This window comes from Mya arenaria, chromosome 17, assembly GCF_026914265.1.
Source record: "Mya arenaria isolate MELC-2E11 chromosome 17, ASM2691426v1".
NCBI classification, from domain to species: domain Eukaryota; kingdom Metazoa; phylum Mollusca; class Bivalvia; order Myida; family Myidae; genus Mya; species Mya arenaria.
Window position 1 is genome coordinate 10,709,345 of NC_069138.1, and position 19,372 is coordinate 10,728,716.

The 19,372-nt window shown below is 33.1% G+C and overlaps 1 protein-coding gene across 4 annotated transcripts in view; it reads left to right on the forward strand.

The window, feature by feature from the left end:
- LOC128223786 (carbonic anhydrase 2-like) overlaps window positions 1-19,372 on the forward strand; it is a 50,093-nt gene that overhangs the window by 1,371 nt on the left and 29,350 nt on the right. Inside the window, exon 1 of one of the 4 annotated variants that reach the window (XM_052933167.1) lies at window positions 11,745-11,787. The exons of 2 other annotated variants lie outside the window; for them this stretch is intronic. The gene's annotated coding sequence lies outside the window, so the exon portion shown is untranslated. Of the gene's footprint in view, window positions 1-11,744; window positions 11,788-17,076; window positions 17,142-19,372 lie in introns of those variants that run through there. One more of the 4 variants, XM_052933164.1, reaches the window with a different exon arrangement.

A 19,372-nucleotide genomic window follows, 5' to 3' on the forward strand; every position in this document is an offset into this window, starting at 1 on the left:
TTTGGCCAAATTTAATTTTTCAATTTTCAAATTGATGTTACGCACATGCGTAAGTGCGTAACGCTGTCTACGCCCCTGGTTCATGTTTTGTGAAATGCACTTTTTATAACAAAAAAATGTTGCAAACAAAGTGTTAAAACTAAGATACTAACGACTAACGAACCCTACAATAAATGTTGATACATGCTCAAATATTGTCTTTGAAGTCCATATTTTGAAAAGCGTTAGTTGTCAACAAAAACGTGAAAGGTTAAAATATCCCTTTACTTAAGTAAGAGGTCTTGAGGGCCACAGGTTTTGTTTTTAGTTTTCTTTGTATCTTAACTGTGAATGGGTTCTCCCCACACTTAACCAGATGTTTATTTTATTTTATTCTGCAATTTCGGTATCAAAGAGTTAAATGAGTTAATAGAAGTGTTTTCTGATGCATTACCGTGAAAAATAAAATATTAGCCCTTTAAGGCTATATGTAGAGAGAACTTAATTAACTTGATAATCAACATTGATAACATTCAGCCAGGTGCTTTGGTTTCTCGAAGTAATTTCTTATCAGTATTAAAACATATATAAAAAATGATACATGCATTTAGATTAATAAACACCAATAGTTATCTACATATTGATCCCTAAGTTTTCTGTAGACGCATTGACAGAATGCATGTTCTTCCTCAATTACATTCCCAAATATCAATATTGTATACATTTCAATATCCTGAAACCATTTTGTGCTCCTATCTCCCACATCGTAAAACTATGCCCTTAATATTAACTGTGATCATGTTCACGTCAATAAACGTGCATCATTATAATATATTTTATTAAGTACTTCATGCACTGTTACAACACAATTAAAATTCAATGTACATGTACAATGTATTCATATAAATCATTTTTATTGTAGTAAATTTATGTTAAAAAAATATGCATAATTGAAATATGGATGTATTTTTTTTGAAATTTTCAATAATAAACAAATATATAACCTAGTATGTAAGCAGAATATTTATATATTAATTCCTGTTATCATACTCGCATGGGAATGCTTGATTTCATATTATACTTTAAGCTGTATCGCTACTTCAATGTATTTGTGTTTTATAAGAGTCACTTGTAATATCATTTCAGCTGAGCAGATTCTAAGTAGCATGACGGAATTTATAATACTTAAAGTCCTAGTGTATTTTAGTTATGTACACCTAGCAAAGTGTTTGTCCCCCCAAAAAACAACAACAACAACAAATATCAACAACAACAAACAAAAAACATAAACAACACTATTCTAAACGTTTTGATAGTTCCTATCCCCTAAGATAATAAAAAAACACACATTCATTGCAATAAAAAAAAACATGCAACAATACCAAAAGTATTTTCTTAATTAAGCGCGCAAAACGTCACAACAACATTTTCATATCAAGTACCTTTCCTGAATGCCCAGTAAAAACAAAGTAAACTTATCAGAGTGTATCCAAATAACTTCTCTTAAACGATTTTGGCATTATTTAACCCCAAGAAGATAATGAAATAAATTTATCGCAATTACAACAATGAAAAAATAAAAGTCTAAATATAGCTCCTACGTATCTGACTCATTAGCATATAGCGAGTGAGAAGTCCAGTTATTAATCATGTTCACTCTTTTCTGTTTAATAAAGCATCGTGTGGACCTATGTGATTTTATCAAACATAATTTTAGCCTTTATCATAATTATTTATGCAATTTCATTTTGTTTTATTCTTTAATTTTTCTATCCTTTTGTTCAATGCTAAATCACACTGGGATTTTAACTGATGAAGTGGTATTGACAAAATGCGAATAACATCCGGTTTGCATATCACGTGACTTTCTTTAATGCTCAGTATGTTTTAGCAATGCGAACGTTTCAAAATGTTTGTATATCCAACGATTTCTCTCTACCTTTTTACATTGTTTAATCCCAGAAAAATACCGAATTCAGTTTTCGCAATAACAATCATGCAACAAAACATAACATATATTCTAAAATTAGCGCCCACAAAAGTAAAAAAGTAACTTTTGCCAATATTCTGTTTTACAATCCTCGGGCTTTATCAGACATTATCTGAGAATTTCTCACAGACGCACGTTTATATTTTCTCTCTAATTATTTAACACTAAAACATGCTGGGACTTTAACTGCTGAAGTGGTATTAATTTATTTATTATGACACTTAGGAAAATAGTGGCGCTAATATCTCCTAAATCTGATATCTAGTAGACTTTAGTTGGAACAAATAATGATAGTTTCTGTTTTCCTTTTCATAAATGTCATGTACTATGGAAAAGTTGGCGGAAACCAAAACTACACCCTACATGAATGCGAACCTTTGTATTTAAACCCCAAGTAAATTTCAAAGCGGTACCTAACAATTCTTGATAAATATACCTAGTTTTTATATATATATAATATGTATACACTGTGCTGTTTGTGGAGTTTTGTGCTGTTCTTTCATGTTTCTTGTTTGTATTTTATGTTCTATGTCTTTGGCGTTTACCCAGTGTCATTAAACCGGGTTTATGTTTAAACTTTTTGCTACCGGGACACCTCTATAATCAAAGATGCACCGGTGCGCTTCTATGTTAAATAGAAACCGGTGCACCTCTTTGTTAAAATTGGCACTAGTGCACCTCTTTGTTCAAAGTTGCACAAGTGTACCTCTATATTTAAATAGGGAACTATGCACCTCTATATCTGAAGTGGTAGCGCTGCACATCAGTATCCAAAGTGGCGCCGGGGCTCATTTATATCGGCAATACTGTCGGCTTTATGCCACTTGGTCTAAATGGTACCTCATATCATTGGTAAAAAGTGATTACTCGTGGTGTTATATTTGAGGCGAAGGCAACACTATCGGGTGTCTGGTATGTTTTCCAGTTGTTCGAGCTAGTTATAGTTGTCTGGTTGGCATTCCACTAGTAAGCTAGAGCTAGTCACGGTTAATTGTTTCTCAATTCCCGGCTGGAATTTGCATGAACATAATGCTTTGAGCTAAAATGTTACTTGTTGACTCAGGAAAGTTTTAAAGAATCCTCCTAATAATAAAGTAATTGATCGTGTAGTCAGATATTATGCATTGAACATAAATACTCTTTTGTGTTTATAGATGTTTCGATTAATCCATATTTTGGGTAAATGACATGATTACATAAGATATGTACGATTGTTCAGATTGTTTTAATGGATTCCTTAGTTGTTCAAGGTAACAAAGTCGTGACAAGAGAGAGTCGGACTTGTAAACAAGTCGGACTTAGTTATGGTTATGAGTTCAAACCCTATAGAATTTATCTCGTAATAAAACTGATTTTATATCACAACACAAAAATGCCATTGTGATCATTTCACCATTGGCAACCGAACGACGTCTTATTCTTACACAAGGGGCATACACAGCTTTTAAGGTTGAGGTCCCAGGTACTGTGGAGTGTTCTCTAATTAAATGAAGCATTAAAAAGATTTAAAAACGAAACAAAACTAACACCTAATTTAAGGGATAATTGTAAATATACTAAAACCTTATACTTAATACTTGAAAACAGAAAACACCACTGAAAACCAACAACAAGGAAACAAAACAGAACAGAAATAGATCATAACACTATACGAACTGGCAGCCCCCAGCTCATAGCTCAGTACGTTTCCTAAGTCGCCATATATCTACTGCCAAAAGCTAATGTTGTTTATTTAAATAATGACTGTGCTAAAAGCGGTCAGAACCTATTGAAAGCTGATCAGTGAAATAATGTTCTCTACCTACTTATGTTTGTTACCATGTACAATTACAGTACAATTTTAAGTAAGTGCATAATTATAAGCCTTGAACAATTTAAAAACGTGTTTGACCTTCGCAAGGACGGCACTGGTAAAGTCTTGAACCATTCAGAGACATGCCCGATTTCTCTTTAAGGGCGGCCTTGAACAAATGAAAGGCGTGCTCGATCTTTGAAAGAACGCCAATGGTGAAGTCTTGAACCATTTGCAAATGTGTGCAAAGACGGCAGCAAAAGCCCTACCCCATTTAAAAGCGTGCTGGACCCTCGCAAAGACGTAAATGAAAAAGCCGTGGACAACATAAAGGCGTGCACTTTCTTCGCAAGGATGTCAGCCTCGAACCATTTAAAAGCGTGCTAGACCTTCGCAAAGACGGCCCTGGTGAAGTCTTGAACCATCTGGAAGACATGCTCGATTTCACAAGGACGGCAATGATGAAGTATCTCGAACCATTAGGAACATGCTCGACCTTCACAAGGACGGCACTGGTGAAATCTCGAACCATTTAGAAAACATGCTCGATCTCACAAGGACGGCACTGGTGAAATCTCGAACCATTTAGAAAACATGCTCGATCTCAGAAGGACGGCAATGATGAAGTCTTGAACCATTAAGTAACATGCTTGCCCTTCACCAGGACGGCAATGAGGAAGTATTGAACCATTTAAAAACAAGCTTGCCCTTCACATGGACGGCAATGAGGAGGTCTTGAACTATTTAAAAGTGTGTTGGAACTTTAAAAGGACAACAATGAAAAGTCTTGAGCCATTTAAAGCATGCTTGACCCTCGCGATGATGGAAGCCCTTAATCTTTTCAAAGAATGTTCGACTTTTGGAAGGACGTCAATGATGAAGTTTTAAATCATTTAAAAGCGTGCTCGACATTCACAAGGACGGCCATTATAATTCTTATATATATATCGTGAGGTGAATGTAGTATCCGCGCTTGTCAGAACCTGCCAGATTAAGTTCCATTATTGCACGCATTGATGTTTGAAACTGTGATAAGGATTGTTAGCTGAGAACAAACATATCTAATTCCAGCACTCCCATTCTAAGAAGATCTTTGTTCTTGTGGAAGATACTTATATTTTTCTGTTAGGTTTATCCAATCCGGCTCAGTTTGAAAGTGGCCACAGCTCGTGTACATGCATATACTTCTTTTCAATAGTTTTTTAACTTGATTTATTCATCCAATTCACATCAGTTTTAGTGGTCAGTGTTCAGGTCATTTATTATTGCATATAGAGTTACGAGCCTATATTTCATTTCAATAGTATATTTATCTTTTTACTTGATATGTTCATCCACTTCAACCCTGTTTCAAAGAGGGCAGTGTTCAGGTCATTTACATAACATGTGAAGTTACAAATAACGATGTCTACTTGTCGTATTTTTAAGTATAATTAACTTGCTAGAAATCAAACAAAAGCTCTGCTGTGGCCCTCGTTGTTTTTCTGTTAAACTGGATATTTGCTTTTACATTGAAATTTATTGAGTTATTAAAAAAAGGATCCTTAAAATAAATGTTTGCTAAAATAGGCTGTGCGAATTGACAAAAGCTTTATAACTATAATAAAAATCCATCTATGAACCACGGTTGATCGTCAGCTTTAGTGAAAGTTATATGTTAATTCAATTTTGAAGCATTTTACAATTTGTTTGAATAAGGTTATTTATGATTTTTTATTCAAAAGAGAAAGCTATCAAGACCTTGTAATAATTTATGAGTTGCCGAAGTGAGTAGTTTTGAACAAATAGGCAACACTATAAATCAGTGTTTTTGGGTCAGTAAACTTGATAGAGTCAATTTTTGTAAATGTTATCTCCGTACTGGCGGCATTTTTTTACGCCAGGATATTCATTCATTCGTATATTTGACTTACTTTCTTAAAAATGAATTTTAAAAATCAAGGAAAATGTTGAAAATATTTGAAAAATAAAGAACACCTGAAACTAACAAGATAAATTTGCATGTAGCTTAACGTTTAGCTATGAATATTCACCAACTTACATGTAACGCCATAGTAATTACTTGTATATCTGTCCTGTACCAACACATTAACCCTAGGATATGCGGCAGGTAACCTCTAACGTCATAAGTAATTACTTGTTTATATATCCTGTACAAATCATTAACCCAGAGATATGAGACCGCTGACCTGTGACGTCATAAGTAATTACTTGTATATCTATCCTGTACCAGGACATTTACGAACGGAACCGCTACAGCTAACGAAGTAACTTGTATATCTTTCCTGTACCAAAACATTTACCCATTAATATGCAATATGTGACCTTTACCGCCACAAGAAGTAACTTGAATATCTATCCTGTACCAAGACATTTACCCATTAATATGCAACAAGTAACCTATACCGCGACAAGAAGTAACTTGTATATCTATCCTGTACCAAGACATTTACACATTAATATGCAACATGTAACCTATACCGCCACAAGAAGTAACTTGTATATCTATCCTGTACCAAGACATTTACCCATTTATATGCAAATTATAAACTAGTTTACCGCCACTAGAAGTAACTTGTATATCTATCCTGTACAAAGACATTTACCCATTAATATGCAACATGTAACCTATAACGCCACAAGAAGTTACTTGTATATCTATCCTGTACCAAGATATTAACCCATGGATATGCGACAGCTTATCAGAAACGTCATAAGTAATTACTTGTATATATATATCTTGTAACACAACATCTACCCATGGATATGGAACAGCTATCGAGTTACGCCATAAGTAATTACTTGTTTATCTATCCTGTACCAAAACACTTACCTATTGTTATGGGATAACTGACCTGTAACGCCATAAGTAATTACTTGTATATCTATCCTGTACCAAATAATTAACCCATGGATATGCGACAGCTAACATGTGACGCCATAAGCAATTACTTGTATATCTATCCTGTACCAAAACATTAACCCATGGATATCAGACCGCTGACCTGTGATGTCATGAGTAAATACTTGTATATCTATCCTGTACCAAAACATTAATCTATGGATATCAGACCGCTGACCTGTTACGGCTTAAGTAATTACTTGTATATCTATCAGGTACCAAAACATCTACCCATGGATATGCAACATGTAACCTATAACGCCATAAGTAATTACTTGTATATCAATCCTATACCAGGACATTAACCCATGTAGATACCACAGGTAACCCGTACAGCCATTAGTAATTACTTGTATATCTATCCTGTACTATAAAGCGCCATAAAACAGTTTTTAAGTTGTTTAAGTACATTTATTTCGCAACAGATCCACGTATTTATTGTTTCATATCAGTTTTAAATCAGATCAGGTTTCGGTGGCGACCTGATTTTGTTCCAAATTCAGATGCAAACACACGTCGCTAGTTGTACAAATTAACCAATGGAGCTATAATGACAACATAAACTTATAATAAAAAGTATGTTCATAATTATGTTATCAACGTAACAGGTGTTGTTTAATGGACCAATAAAGATATGACTGTCGTATTTTGATAAAAATATATATAAAAAAATCGTCTTAACACATTCTTCACTTGGCAAAGAGTATTTACACAAAGCGGAGCAATATTAATCAACATGAACTTTCCAAAACTACCGGTTGCAATTCTCTAAACTGTTAAACTTATTGAAAAAATACTCTGGAACGTGTTTAATGGTATCTATTAAGTTTTATTATTACTTTTTCCATGTAGGAATGTAGACAGTTTTGGACAATGTCGAATTTGATGAAGTTTGACAAGATAGTGAACGTATCTCAACTTAACGTTGATATTGTTATAAACATGATTGAGGTATTTTTCGAGCGTCTTTTTTGCGAATGTTTTCAAACTGTTTTCATTTATAATGCAAAGGTCAACCTGTTGCAGACGAATGGAGCCCGATGTGTTTGGCTAGCAGCATTTTATTTTACTTTCTCATATACAAACAGGCAATTTATCCTCATTTCTTATGCCAATGCAGTCCTTTCTTTTTAAATTAAATTATAATTTCAAAGATTAAATTATTTCTTATTCAGAACTGTCCTAATTATTTCTAGAACACGGTATGTTGCTTTGTTTGAATTTGTTCTTTTTTTGAAGATTTCTCGAACGCTCCTTTTAGTTCTGTCTTCAAAGCTTACAAATATAAAAACAAAATATAACATCGTTTTTGGAAGATGTTCTTGAACTTTCGGTACAGTTTTAGGTCTTAATGAAGAATTTTGTGTCTTAAATATAGCTGTGCGATACTCCAACAAATTATGTCCGTTCTTTCTATGCCACTCACTATTGCTCTTTTTAGGGCAGCGTTGTGTGTAAGGTACATGATCCCCTTCGGTCATCCTGCCGGTATATTTGTATTATATGTAAAAAATCATATACTATGTACTAAAGTCTGGGTATGGAAAGGGGCGCAGGAAAGTGTCTTAAAATGCGAAAGCAGTTTTGAACAGTATGAATCCGCCGCAAAAACAGTATGAAGACAACATTTGATGGAACCTGGCGTTTCTTTGTTGTAATAATATTTAAACTTATATACCTCTTAAATGGGTAACATCATTCAAAGTATCACATTTACCCCACATTTGTCAGATTTATTTTATGTTCAGTGACAAAGCAAATTGCGATCACTGTTATCCAACTAACCCTTTCACTTTTAATATTTAGCTTCTACATGTAATTGACTTCAAAATTAAATTAGACGAGACTTTCGAAATCCGAGCAATTAAGTATAATTGCAGCTTAGCAAACACTTCATTGTTGCGGATCAGAGTTGCCAAAATGAATGCCATAACGTTTGCTGAATAAATAGAACGAAAATGCGTTACAAAAACAGCATGTCGCCAACGTGACTATTTAAATAAATTGACTTTTCCGGCTTAATATTTCTATCTGTAGTTAAACTACTTCTTTATACTAATTGCGGCACTAAATTATGAAAAAAATAATTGTTAGTTTCTCAGGCGCTTTTTCCATAGCGGGGAGGTATTGCGTATTTTAATGTTGTTGTTTTTTATTATTATATCTCGCCCATATGGCAACTAACTAATAAACCACAATCTTTTAAAAGTATTTTAAAAGTATTAAAAATGTAATACAACTTAATTAAAACCTGTAATGCCTGTTTTATAAATACATTCATCACGTGCTATACTTTATTACCGACATACTTTATTTCCGGTTAAATATAACCATCACGTATTTTTCTATACAACACATATGTAATATATAACTCCTTTAATTGGAAACAATAAATCTTTAATTTGTTGAGTGTACATATACATTTTAAGAAAAAAGGGCAATATTTCCTCTTGATTTCATAAAACATTCATAAAACGTATTACAACAGGAAATGACGTTATGAACATATAACAAATGTATTATTTCATCTTACCGGGTATGATGGGAATCTGAAACGATCGGATATATATTTTGTTTGAAATTATTCATGTAACTTCATTTCTGCAATGCATGTAGTGAAAGAAAAATTGCATTGGTTTGTCAGTTTATGGTATTCGTCTTATCATCACCACAATAATATCTTTTTTTTGTTTTTGTTGACTGTATAGATTAAATTTGTTTATGTTTATTGTGACTTCTCAATAGGTAAAGCGAACATGTAGTCAGTAATGTAAACCGTTCAGTGGACATATAATAGTACTAGTTATTTTTGTAGTCGTGATTGTAAACAAATGTACTGGCCTTAGCAATCAATGTGGTTTGAAGAGGGCCTGTAATGGAAAAAACAAGCTGCTGCAAAGAACAATAATGTACTTGTCATTGTAATGATTATATCCTTGTTAAGTTGCCAGCATCTGTTTACTTCATAAAATCAATCATTTGGCCTTGTTAGTTTCTTGAATTATTGATTTCTTTGGATGTTTTGGAATAAAACTTGGGTCGGGTAAATGTCCTCCAAGAAATCTGTAAAAAACAAAGATCTTGACGTAGACGATGGGGAAGGATCTACTAAAGCGATAACCTCTTCAGCATCAGCCAAAGTATTGTATGCTGTTAACGATTGTAATCCTACAAACTGTATCTTAATTGCCCTTGCAAGCTGGCATATAGCTGATAAGACATGCATCTCTGTTTCAATAAATCACTTTAAGATAGAAATAAGATAAGGTGTTGGAGGGGGATTACGTTTTCTTTTCAAGATTAACTGCATGAATGGTGAAGGCTGTTTCACAATGCCACTCCAGCCTGGGTTCGTTTGGGGCTGTGTTCGTGTATAATTATTCTAAAAATAAAAACAGATACAAATCATTTATGAAAGTAATTAGTGTAGAAATTGACCAAGATTGAATAATATTAGGGACCTTTTCATAACTGTTAATGAACAGTGTAAAAACGAAACTGAAACTGAGCCCAATAGGTAAGCGAGAAAGGATGGAAAGTTAACTTAAAGTCACGACGTTTTACATTATCAAAACGTACAAATGACAACTGTTGAAAGTGTCGCTCTTTCCGTTGTGGTTAAATTTAGACACAAATCAAGGATATTTCATTCTTTAAATTTGTATGTTTCCGAATGACATTTAGAATCTTATGATAAACAACGATGAATACGCCGGAATGATGCATTTGTGATTACTCATTAACTAAGACAGCAATTTTCTTGCCAATAAAAACAACATCTTATTCAGGAAGAGATTAGTGCAATCAACTTGTGCTAACCTGTATTCCATACCCAGTGCAATAGATAATATAAACTGTAACTAGCCTGTCAGAAATATGGTACACAAATAAGTCAAAGTCATAGTAAAATAATTGCCATTGTTAGTACAAGCGCTTTCTGGCAACCTCTATCCAATGTTCAGGCTCAATAGATAATAGAAACTATAGCTAGCTTGTCCAGAATATGTTAACTAAGTGCTCGACCAAGGTCAAATAATGGTCAATGTAAGAATTGTAAATTACTGCAAACGCTTTCATTTATTGAACAGTTCACACTCCGAAGCTATTATAGAGTAAGAGAAATAACACATATCAGATTCAATGCATAATTATAATCATCAATTGCCATTTTCTTCATTTTATATACGAGCTTTATGAAAAAGATATTCAAGTGACTAGGTGTTAGCTTTTTATCGTCACTTCTCATTTATGGGTAGCAGTAAACTGCACTTGATAACAAATTTTAGAAGATGCTGTTATAAATTATGAATTGTCAAAGCACTCGTTCTTTTAATACAACCATCAGGCTTTCCTTTCGTTCATTTATTACTTCGTTTGTATATTGTTGCTTTCTCTTAAGAGAACAAAAACCTCAGCAAATGAAAGAAAAGAGGGAATGTGAAACTAATATAGTTATATGCATGCCGTTTTTTATTAATAAAAATCAGTTGTTCGTAGCTGCATTATACCGTTTTTGGAAGGACGACTTTTGTTAGACTGAGTGATAAAAATAACAGCAAGCAGCGATAAAAAAGGTACATCAAGAAAATCGGGGACGTGCAATCATCATCATCACCATCATCATAGTCGTCGTCGTCGTCGTCATCATCATTATCATCATCATCATCATCATCGTCGTCATCATCATCATCATCATCATCATCATCATCATCATCACCTTCTTGGTGGATTAAGCTATTAAAGCTGCTGAAACAAATGATAATGATGATGATCATTTTTGAAGTTGTATTCGTTTGAAACCGCAACCAAAACTACAAGTAAAATACGGCGTGACATAGCTTAAATACATTTTCTATTTTTACAAAAAATATCTTTTATAATACAATATTTATTCGTGTCTCATATTTTGTATTTGATAATGTATGTACAATATTTAGACAAATTGGTATTTAATTCTATCCATAGAATACGGGCTAAAATAACTCATTTATTGTTAAAACATTAAACGTCCTTATCGCTAGCTCTATACATACAGTAGTGAATACCTTAGCCCAGCCATTTCAACTCTATTGTGGCAGTGTGCACAGTGGTTTGATCTTTTGTTAGGACAAATAAGGCTTTAGGGTGAGTTTTTTGTGTGACAAATGTTTTACTTAATTTAATTTAAATCACTGAACAATGCATTCGCTTTGAATTTAAACGCGTGGAAGTGTTATGCAGCTTAATCAACTGTATTTGAAACCAGTGCATTGCATGTTTATTATAAAAATAAATTTACCACATACAACATAGATCTATTATAAGTGAGCATATGCTACTATTTTCAGATATATGATCATACTTATATCCACCCGAGATCAGTTATAATATAATGCCATCATATATATTTCGATGAAACAAGTAAGAAGGGTTTGATACATTTAGTTTAGTATACTAGTATGATTTATATTTGAACCATTAATTATGTTTCATTGCGGTCATTTTTAGAAAAAAACGCTAGCTAGTATTACAGAGTCTACTTTACATATGTTATTTGAGTGTTACATTCCATGCTAAGGAGTAAGCAATTGTTTGCTTCATATGATACTTAATATATGTCCTGAATATATGTTTATTAGCGCTCTCCAAACAATTTGTTACTTTTGTAAATGATAAAACACACTTCTCAAAATTCTTAATTCAATTTGAAGTTGTTTAAGTTAGGAAAATAAATTATAGTCAAAACAAGCCACGAGTGTATCGTTGCAGAGAGGTACAGAAAAATAGGACCATAACCTTTTGCCATTCGCCTGTCTATGATATCCGAAATTTAAATGATTTTAAATCTTAGTAGGAGCGGGGGGGGGGGGTGGAGGTGCGTAGTCTACCAAGGACGTAAAATGTAAACTTGGACGATTGGGGGTGGATGAAAGATTGGGTGGCGCCGGGTGCATCCCCGCCCCTAAATCTGCTTTTGACATACCACACATGCATCGAAATAAGTTAATGATTATAGTTAAATAGAAAATGTTTGCATTTCCGTAACTAAACGGTCAATGATTGCATGATTTGCGTTATTGTGTATAATAATCGACATTCCAGAAAAAAGACACTTCTTCGGTCACCTGTTCCTTCCAAATAGCTATGAAAAATGTTTCCGTTAATATAAATTGTTGCTTAGTAAAAGTAGTTAATGTTATGAACATTTAAATACTTATCGCATATCCATATTGATAAAAGAAGAGCTTCATAGCTACATTATAAAGGTGACTTACGCATAACGCATACTAAAAGCAATCCTTTTGCAAAAAATAGGTTACACAACACAGTTCAGAAAAAAATATTGCAGCAATTCATCGAATCTCAAACAACGGAATATTACTTTGATTACAGTTGTGTTTTAAGTCCAGGTATTAAAACCAGATGCCACAAACTGTCTTCAAGCAATTGGTCTATTTTTTATTCTCGATCATTATTTGTTTATACATATTCTCAAGGCTAATTTCCTAATTATTTGTAATCTGGGAAATGCAGCTGCAGGATCTTGTTTACACAAGGAAAAACACTTGTATAAACAAATACATTAATTTGCCAACAGTAGGAATTACGTACCAGAATGTTTAATAGTGCAATTGCAACTACAGAAACAAATTCAGCAGCGAAACTCCCACTGCGATATTGTTTATTGTTATACCCCACGTGCATAGGCTGTGGTAAAGGTAAAAACCTGAAAATTTACAGATTAGTTACATATTATTGACTCGTAATCGAATTCCAAGTTTGCGCAAAGTCGCTCATTTATTAGGAATCCCTAGTTAATTTTTCAGACCTCTATAGACTATATCGACCTTTTCTCATTGTGCCAAACTGACCATAACTGTCCGCTATCGGTTAATTTCTTGTATTGAGACTCGAGCCACATTTTCAAAATTCCCATTGTTTTTTTTTGCGCAATTAAAAGATCGGTCCGTTATTTGTATAATTGTCAATACTATTTCCGCTGAATCTTGTATTTTTAACTAAGCCACTAGTATTGAGACACAAGACTAGACTGAGTAAAGAAACCGGTCGAATTATAATTAAGAAAACATATCAGGGCTAGCATATGCTCTCCTGACCGGTAGAATGACTTGATGATTTTCGGATACACAGTGGATGTGGTTATACTAGGAACATACACCAGACAGTGCTAAACGTAGAGATTTTCTGCAGCAACTCGGTCTAGTAAGAGCTAATTTACTATACAATCTGATATCATGTAGAGAGGGTTACTTATGCTCACCCGTAAAGCGTGTGACAACGCCAATTCAATTTACTGTCTTCAAACAGTGTCTCATTAATTTTGTCGTTTAAATCAAAATCCCAAAGTCATTTAACGCATTCATTTAAAAAATAAAATCCAATGATAATACCACATTTGTTTTAACAAACAAAAGTATTAGATGCTGTAAAGTACCGTAATACTACTAACTGTATCTTACTCACCCTTTAAAGCTGGCATGTACCAGATAAGACATGGTTTTGTAATCCTATAAATGATTTGAGATAGAAATAAGATAAGGTGTAAGAGGGTGATCGTGTTTTGTTTTTCCAAGATTAACTGCATGAATGGTGAAGTCTGTTTCAACATGCCACTTCAGTCAGCGATCGTTTGGGGATGTGTTCGTGTAGAATTATTCTAATACCAAAAACAGATACAAATCATTTCGGAAAGCATTTAGTGTAGAAATTGACCAAGATTGAATAATATTAGAGACCTTTTCACTGTTAATGAACAGTATAAAAACGAAACTGAGGCTGAGCCCAATCGGCAAGCAAGAAAGGATTGAAAGTAGACTTATAGTCACGACGTTTTACATTATCAAAACGTAAAAAAGGCAATAGTAGGGGTTGACATTGACAGTGTCGCTCTTTCCGTTGCGGTTAAATATAGACACAAATGAAGATGGATATTTATATTCTTTGAATGTTTATGTTTCCAAAGGACATTAAGAATCTTTTGATAAATAATGATGAATACAACGGAATGATGAAGTTGGGATCACTCATTTACTCGGACACATTTACGGCACTTTTCTTGCCAATATAAACAACATCTTGTTTCTGGTAGAGATTAGTACAAGCAACTCTGCTTACCTGTTTTCCATGCCAAGTTTAATAGATAATAAATACTGTAACTAGCCAGTCAAGATTATGTTACACAAAAAAGTGTTTAGACATAGTCAAATAATCATCAATATTAAAACAAACAGTTTCTGCTAGCCTGTATTCAATGCCAAGGCTCAATTGATAATAGAAAATATAACTAGCTTGTCCAGAATATGTAACACAACTAAGTGCTCAACCTAGGTCAAATAATGGTCAATGTTAGAATTGTCAATTTACTGCAAAGGCATTCAGTTATTGAACAGGTCGCAATCCGATGCTATTAGAGTAAGAGAACTAACACAAATCAGATTCAATGCATATAGTTATCTATGGCCATTTTTTCATTTTATACAGGAGCTTTATGAAAAATATAATAAAGTAACTAGTTGTTAGCTTTATATTGTCATGTGTCATTTATGGTTAGCAGTAAATTGCACTTGATAACAGAATTCATGAAAATGCTGTTATAAATCATGAATTGTCAAAGCACTCGTTCTCTTAATACAAACATCAAGCCTCTTTTCGTTCAATTTTTATATCCTTTATACATAATCGTAAGAGTTAAAAGACCCTCAGCGAATGAAGAAAAAGAGGGAAAGAGAAACTGATATACATATATGCAGGCCTCTATTTTATGCCTAATTGTGGAAAGACGACTTTTGGTAGTGATCTAAATAAAAAATTGCCAAAAATCTATACATAGAGAAAAATCTGACTCGCGCAAAGGTATTACGTAATTTTTGTAGACATCCTCCTCCTCCTCCGCATTTACATCATCATCATCATCATCATCATCATCATCATCATCATCATCATCATCAGAATCATCATCACCAACGCCATCATCATCATCATCATCATCATCATAACACACACACATTTTTAATTCCCTATGATACGAATATGGTCAATTACCCGTGAACATAAAGTTAACATAAAGTATCAATTTACAAGTGAAAACAATTGGCCAAGTTGTCATTATGTAAGTTTATGTTATGTTAACTTGTTTGACTGGTGCGAACTGGAATGCAACATTAAAAATGTTCATTTAACATTATGCGATGCTATTTCATTTGTTAAACTCTGTATAATTTAGCAATACACTCGGCTAGGCAAATCCACTTTGAATTTTAGAATGCAATACATGTTTAAGATAATAAACTGAAAATATCGACTGTCTTTGTCCGTGCATGAGGTAATGTGAGTATCTACTTCATGATAACTTGGACAAAATGTCAATTTTCAACTGAGAATCTTTAATTTTGTAAAACTTCATTGTCCATACACAATTGAAGTTGTTTACTACCATTATAATATGTTAGAATAAGAATATGTTTCGCCGCTAAATTCTTAGTAAATTTTATATTTCATACTTTACAGTGAATTTACTATGAGGTGAAACACATTTTATTTGCCTGCACTTTGTTAAATATATCCTTGTCATGAAAACGCGAATGCATTCCTTCCTCTCCTAAGAAGTAAGACAATACCGACGCTGCTTTGAGTTCATTTACCCGTCAATCTGGCATATCTATCCGTTAATTATCACCATGCTTGCCGGCTTATCTGCGACATCGGTCATGGTCAAGGTCAATGATTACAATACATATATTGTACATATAAATCTTGAATCAGCTTGGATGTTAAACTAAAGGATATAATTCAATAGTAAGTATCTTTAATAGTAAACAAACAAATAATAGTATAAATGAATAGCAAGTATCTTTAATAGTAAAGAAATCAAATTATAACACATCAGTGATAAAGGTTTTGTGATTAAAGTTGGAAAAAAATAACAAGAATTGCGTTTATAATTATCATCCCAAACATCAGTATCATCTGCAAAATAATAACAATAATAATAATAATAATAATAATAATAATAATAATAATAATAATCATCATCATCATCATCATCATCATCACCATCATCATCATCATCATCATCATCATCATCATCAGTTTTGGTGGATGAGGCCATTAAAGCTGCCTAGGCAAATTGTAATGATGATAGAATTTGTATTCGTTGGAAATCACAACCAAAACTAAAACTAAAATACGGCGTAATATAGCATTTACCATTTTTAAAAAAATATTATTTTATAATACCATATTTATTCTGTATCTCATATTCTGTATTTGATACTGTTTATATAATTTGTAGACATATTGGTATTTAATTATATCCATAGAATACGGGCTTAAATAACTCATTAATTGTTAAAGCGTTGAACGTCCTTATCGCTAGCTCTATACATACAGTAGTGAATACCCTGGCCCAACCATTTCAACTCTATTGTGGTAGTGTGCACAGTGGTTTGATCTTTTGTTAGGACAAAGTAGTGTTAAGGGTGAGTTTTTGTGTGACAAATGTTTTACTTAATTAAATTTAAGCTAACTTACAATGCATTCGCTTTCACTGTAAACGTGTGGAAGTTTTACGCAGCTTAATCAACTGCATATGAAACCAATGCAAATATCAGTTGTGTGAAGTAGAGAAACTATATTTTACATTGTTTTCTTTCGAATAAAACTAATTCATAATGATTTGCAAGTTTATTGTAAAAATACATTTACAACATACTACATATATCTATTATGAGTGAGTATATGCTGTTATTTTCAGATATATGATCATACTTATTTCCAATCGAGTCCAATTTTAACACATTGCCATCATGGAAATAACAACAATATATTTTGATGAAACAAAATGAACAGGGTTTGATGCATTTATTTTAGTATACTAGTATGGAATATATTTGAACCATTAATTATATATCAATGTGGTCTATTTTAGAAGAAAACGCTTTTACAAAGTATACATTACATATGGTATTTGAGTGTTACATTCCATGCTAGTAGTGAGCAGTTGTTTACTTGATGTGATACTAAATATATGTCCTGTTTACTTTGTTGAAAATATCGAGTGGTTAAATAAGTCTCACAAGGAAATTATATCGGGTTTCGGTTATTAGCGCTCTCCGAACAATTTGTAACAATTGTAAAAGATAAAACTACTTATCAAATTTCTTAATTAAACATTTAGTTGTTTAAGTTCGGGAAGTAAATTATAGCCAAAACAAGCTACGAGTGTATCGATGCAGAGACGTACACAAACGTTAGGGCTACAAACTCTGGACATTTACCTCTTCATGAAAACCGAAATTTAAATGGTTTAAAATGTTGGCAGAATTTTTGCCGGTATCCCACCAAGAAAACATAACAATTTCAATTCCGATATGGTGTATTTTGAGAGTATTTTACCTTTTTTCTCCGATATTGGTGTAAAGAGATAAATTGGAAGGTTTAAAGAGGGAGGGCGGGGGCGGACCGGCGCCTGTTTGCGCCTACCCTAAATCGCTAGTGATATACATACCATACATGCAACGGAATATATGTTAGCATTATCACCATCAAACAATTAATGAAAAAGGAGTTTAACGGAGTTTTAACTAGTTTATTATTACTCAACCTGACACTTGCTCCAGCATTGGGGTTACCGCCTTTGAACGATTAATGGAAAGGAGTTCAGTGTAGTTTAAACTAGTTTATGAGTACTCAACCTCACACTTGCCCCAACACTTAATAATAATTGCAAATTTAAAATTATAAGCTTAATCAACTTGAAGTAAAAACAGCAAAATAACCATAATAAAGTAACTTTAAGTACTCAACGACAGGATACAAACATAACCTGCAAAATAATGAATCAAGTCAGATAAACACAGCGCGGCATTTTGAGGCATGTTCTGTCATTATTTGCACATTATGTTCATCTTGCAAAAACAATTTTCCTAGCCTTGGGCATTTTGCCAGATATATTTTGTTGTTCAAAATATAGATGCTTGAGGGGCATTTTAAACTACCGTTTTTTTATGATTGTACTTCAAAAGTTATATATTGGCCTGAATGGGAAAATATATGGCACTTCTTCTGTCTCCTGTTCCTTCAAAATAGCTATGGAAAAAGTCACCGTTCATATAGTGTTGCTTAGTAAAAGTAGTTAATGTTCATTAAATACTTTATAGCATACTCGTATTAATAAACGAACAGTTCTTTGGTTACATTATATTGGTGTATGAACAACACATACTGAAAGTGATTCTTTCGAACCATATGTTTCACCACTCAGTACAGAAAAATATTGCAGCATTCAATCGAATCACAACCAACGGAATATTACTTAGCTGACTGTTGTGTTTTTAGTCAAACCTTCAGGTATTAAAACCAGATGCCACACGCTTTCATCGAACAATTGGTCTTTTTCTTATTCTCGATTATTATCTGTTTATAGATATTCTCAAGGCTCATTTCCTAATTGTTTGTATTCTGAGAAATGCAGCTGCAGGATCTTGTTTACACAAGGAGAAACACTTGTATAAACAATTGCATTAATTTGTCAACAGTGGGAATTACGTACCAGCATGTTTAATAGTGCAATTGCTACTACAAAAACAAGTTCAGTAGCAAAACTCTTACTGAGATATTGTTTATTAGTATACCCCACGTGCATAGGCTGTGGTAAAGGTACATATAGTCACCATTGGGTATTCCGTAAGGTATAATATAACAATTTCTT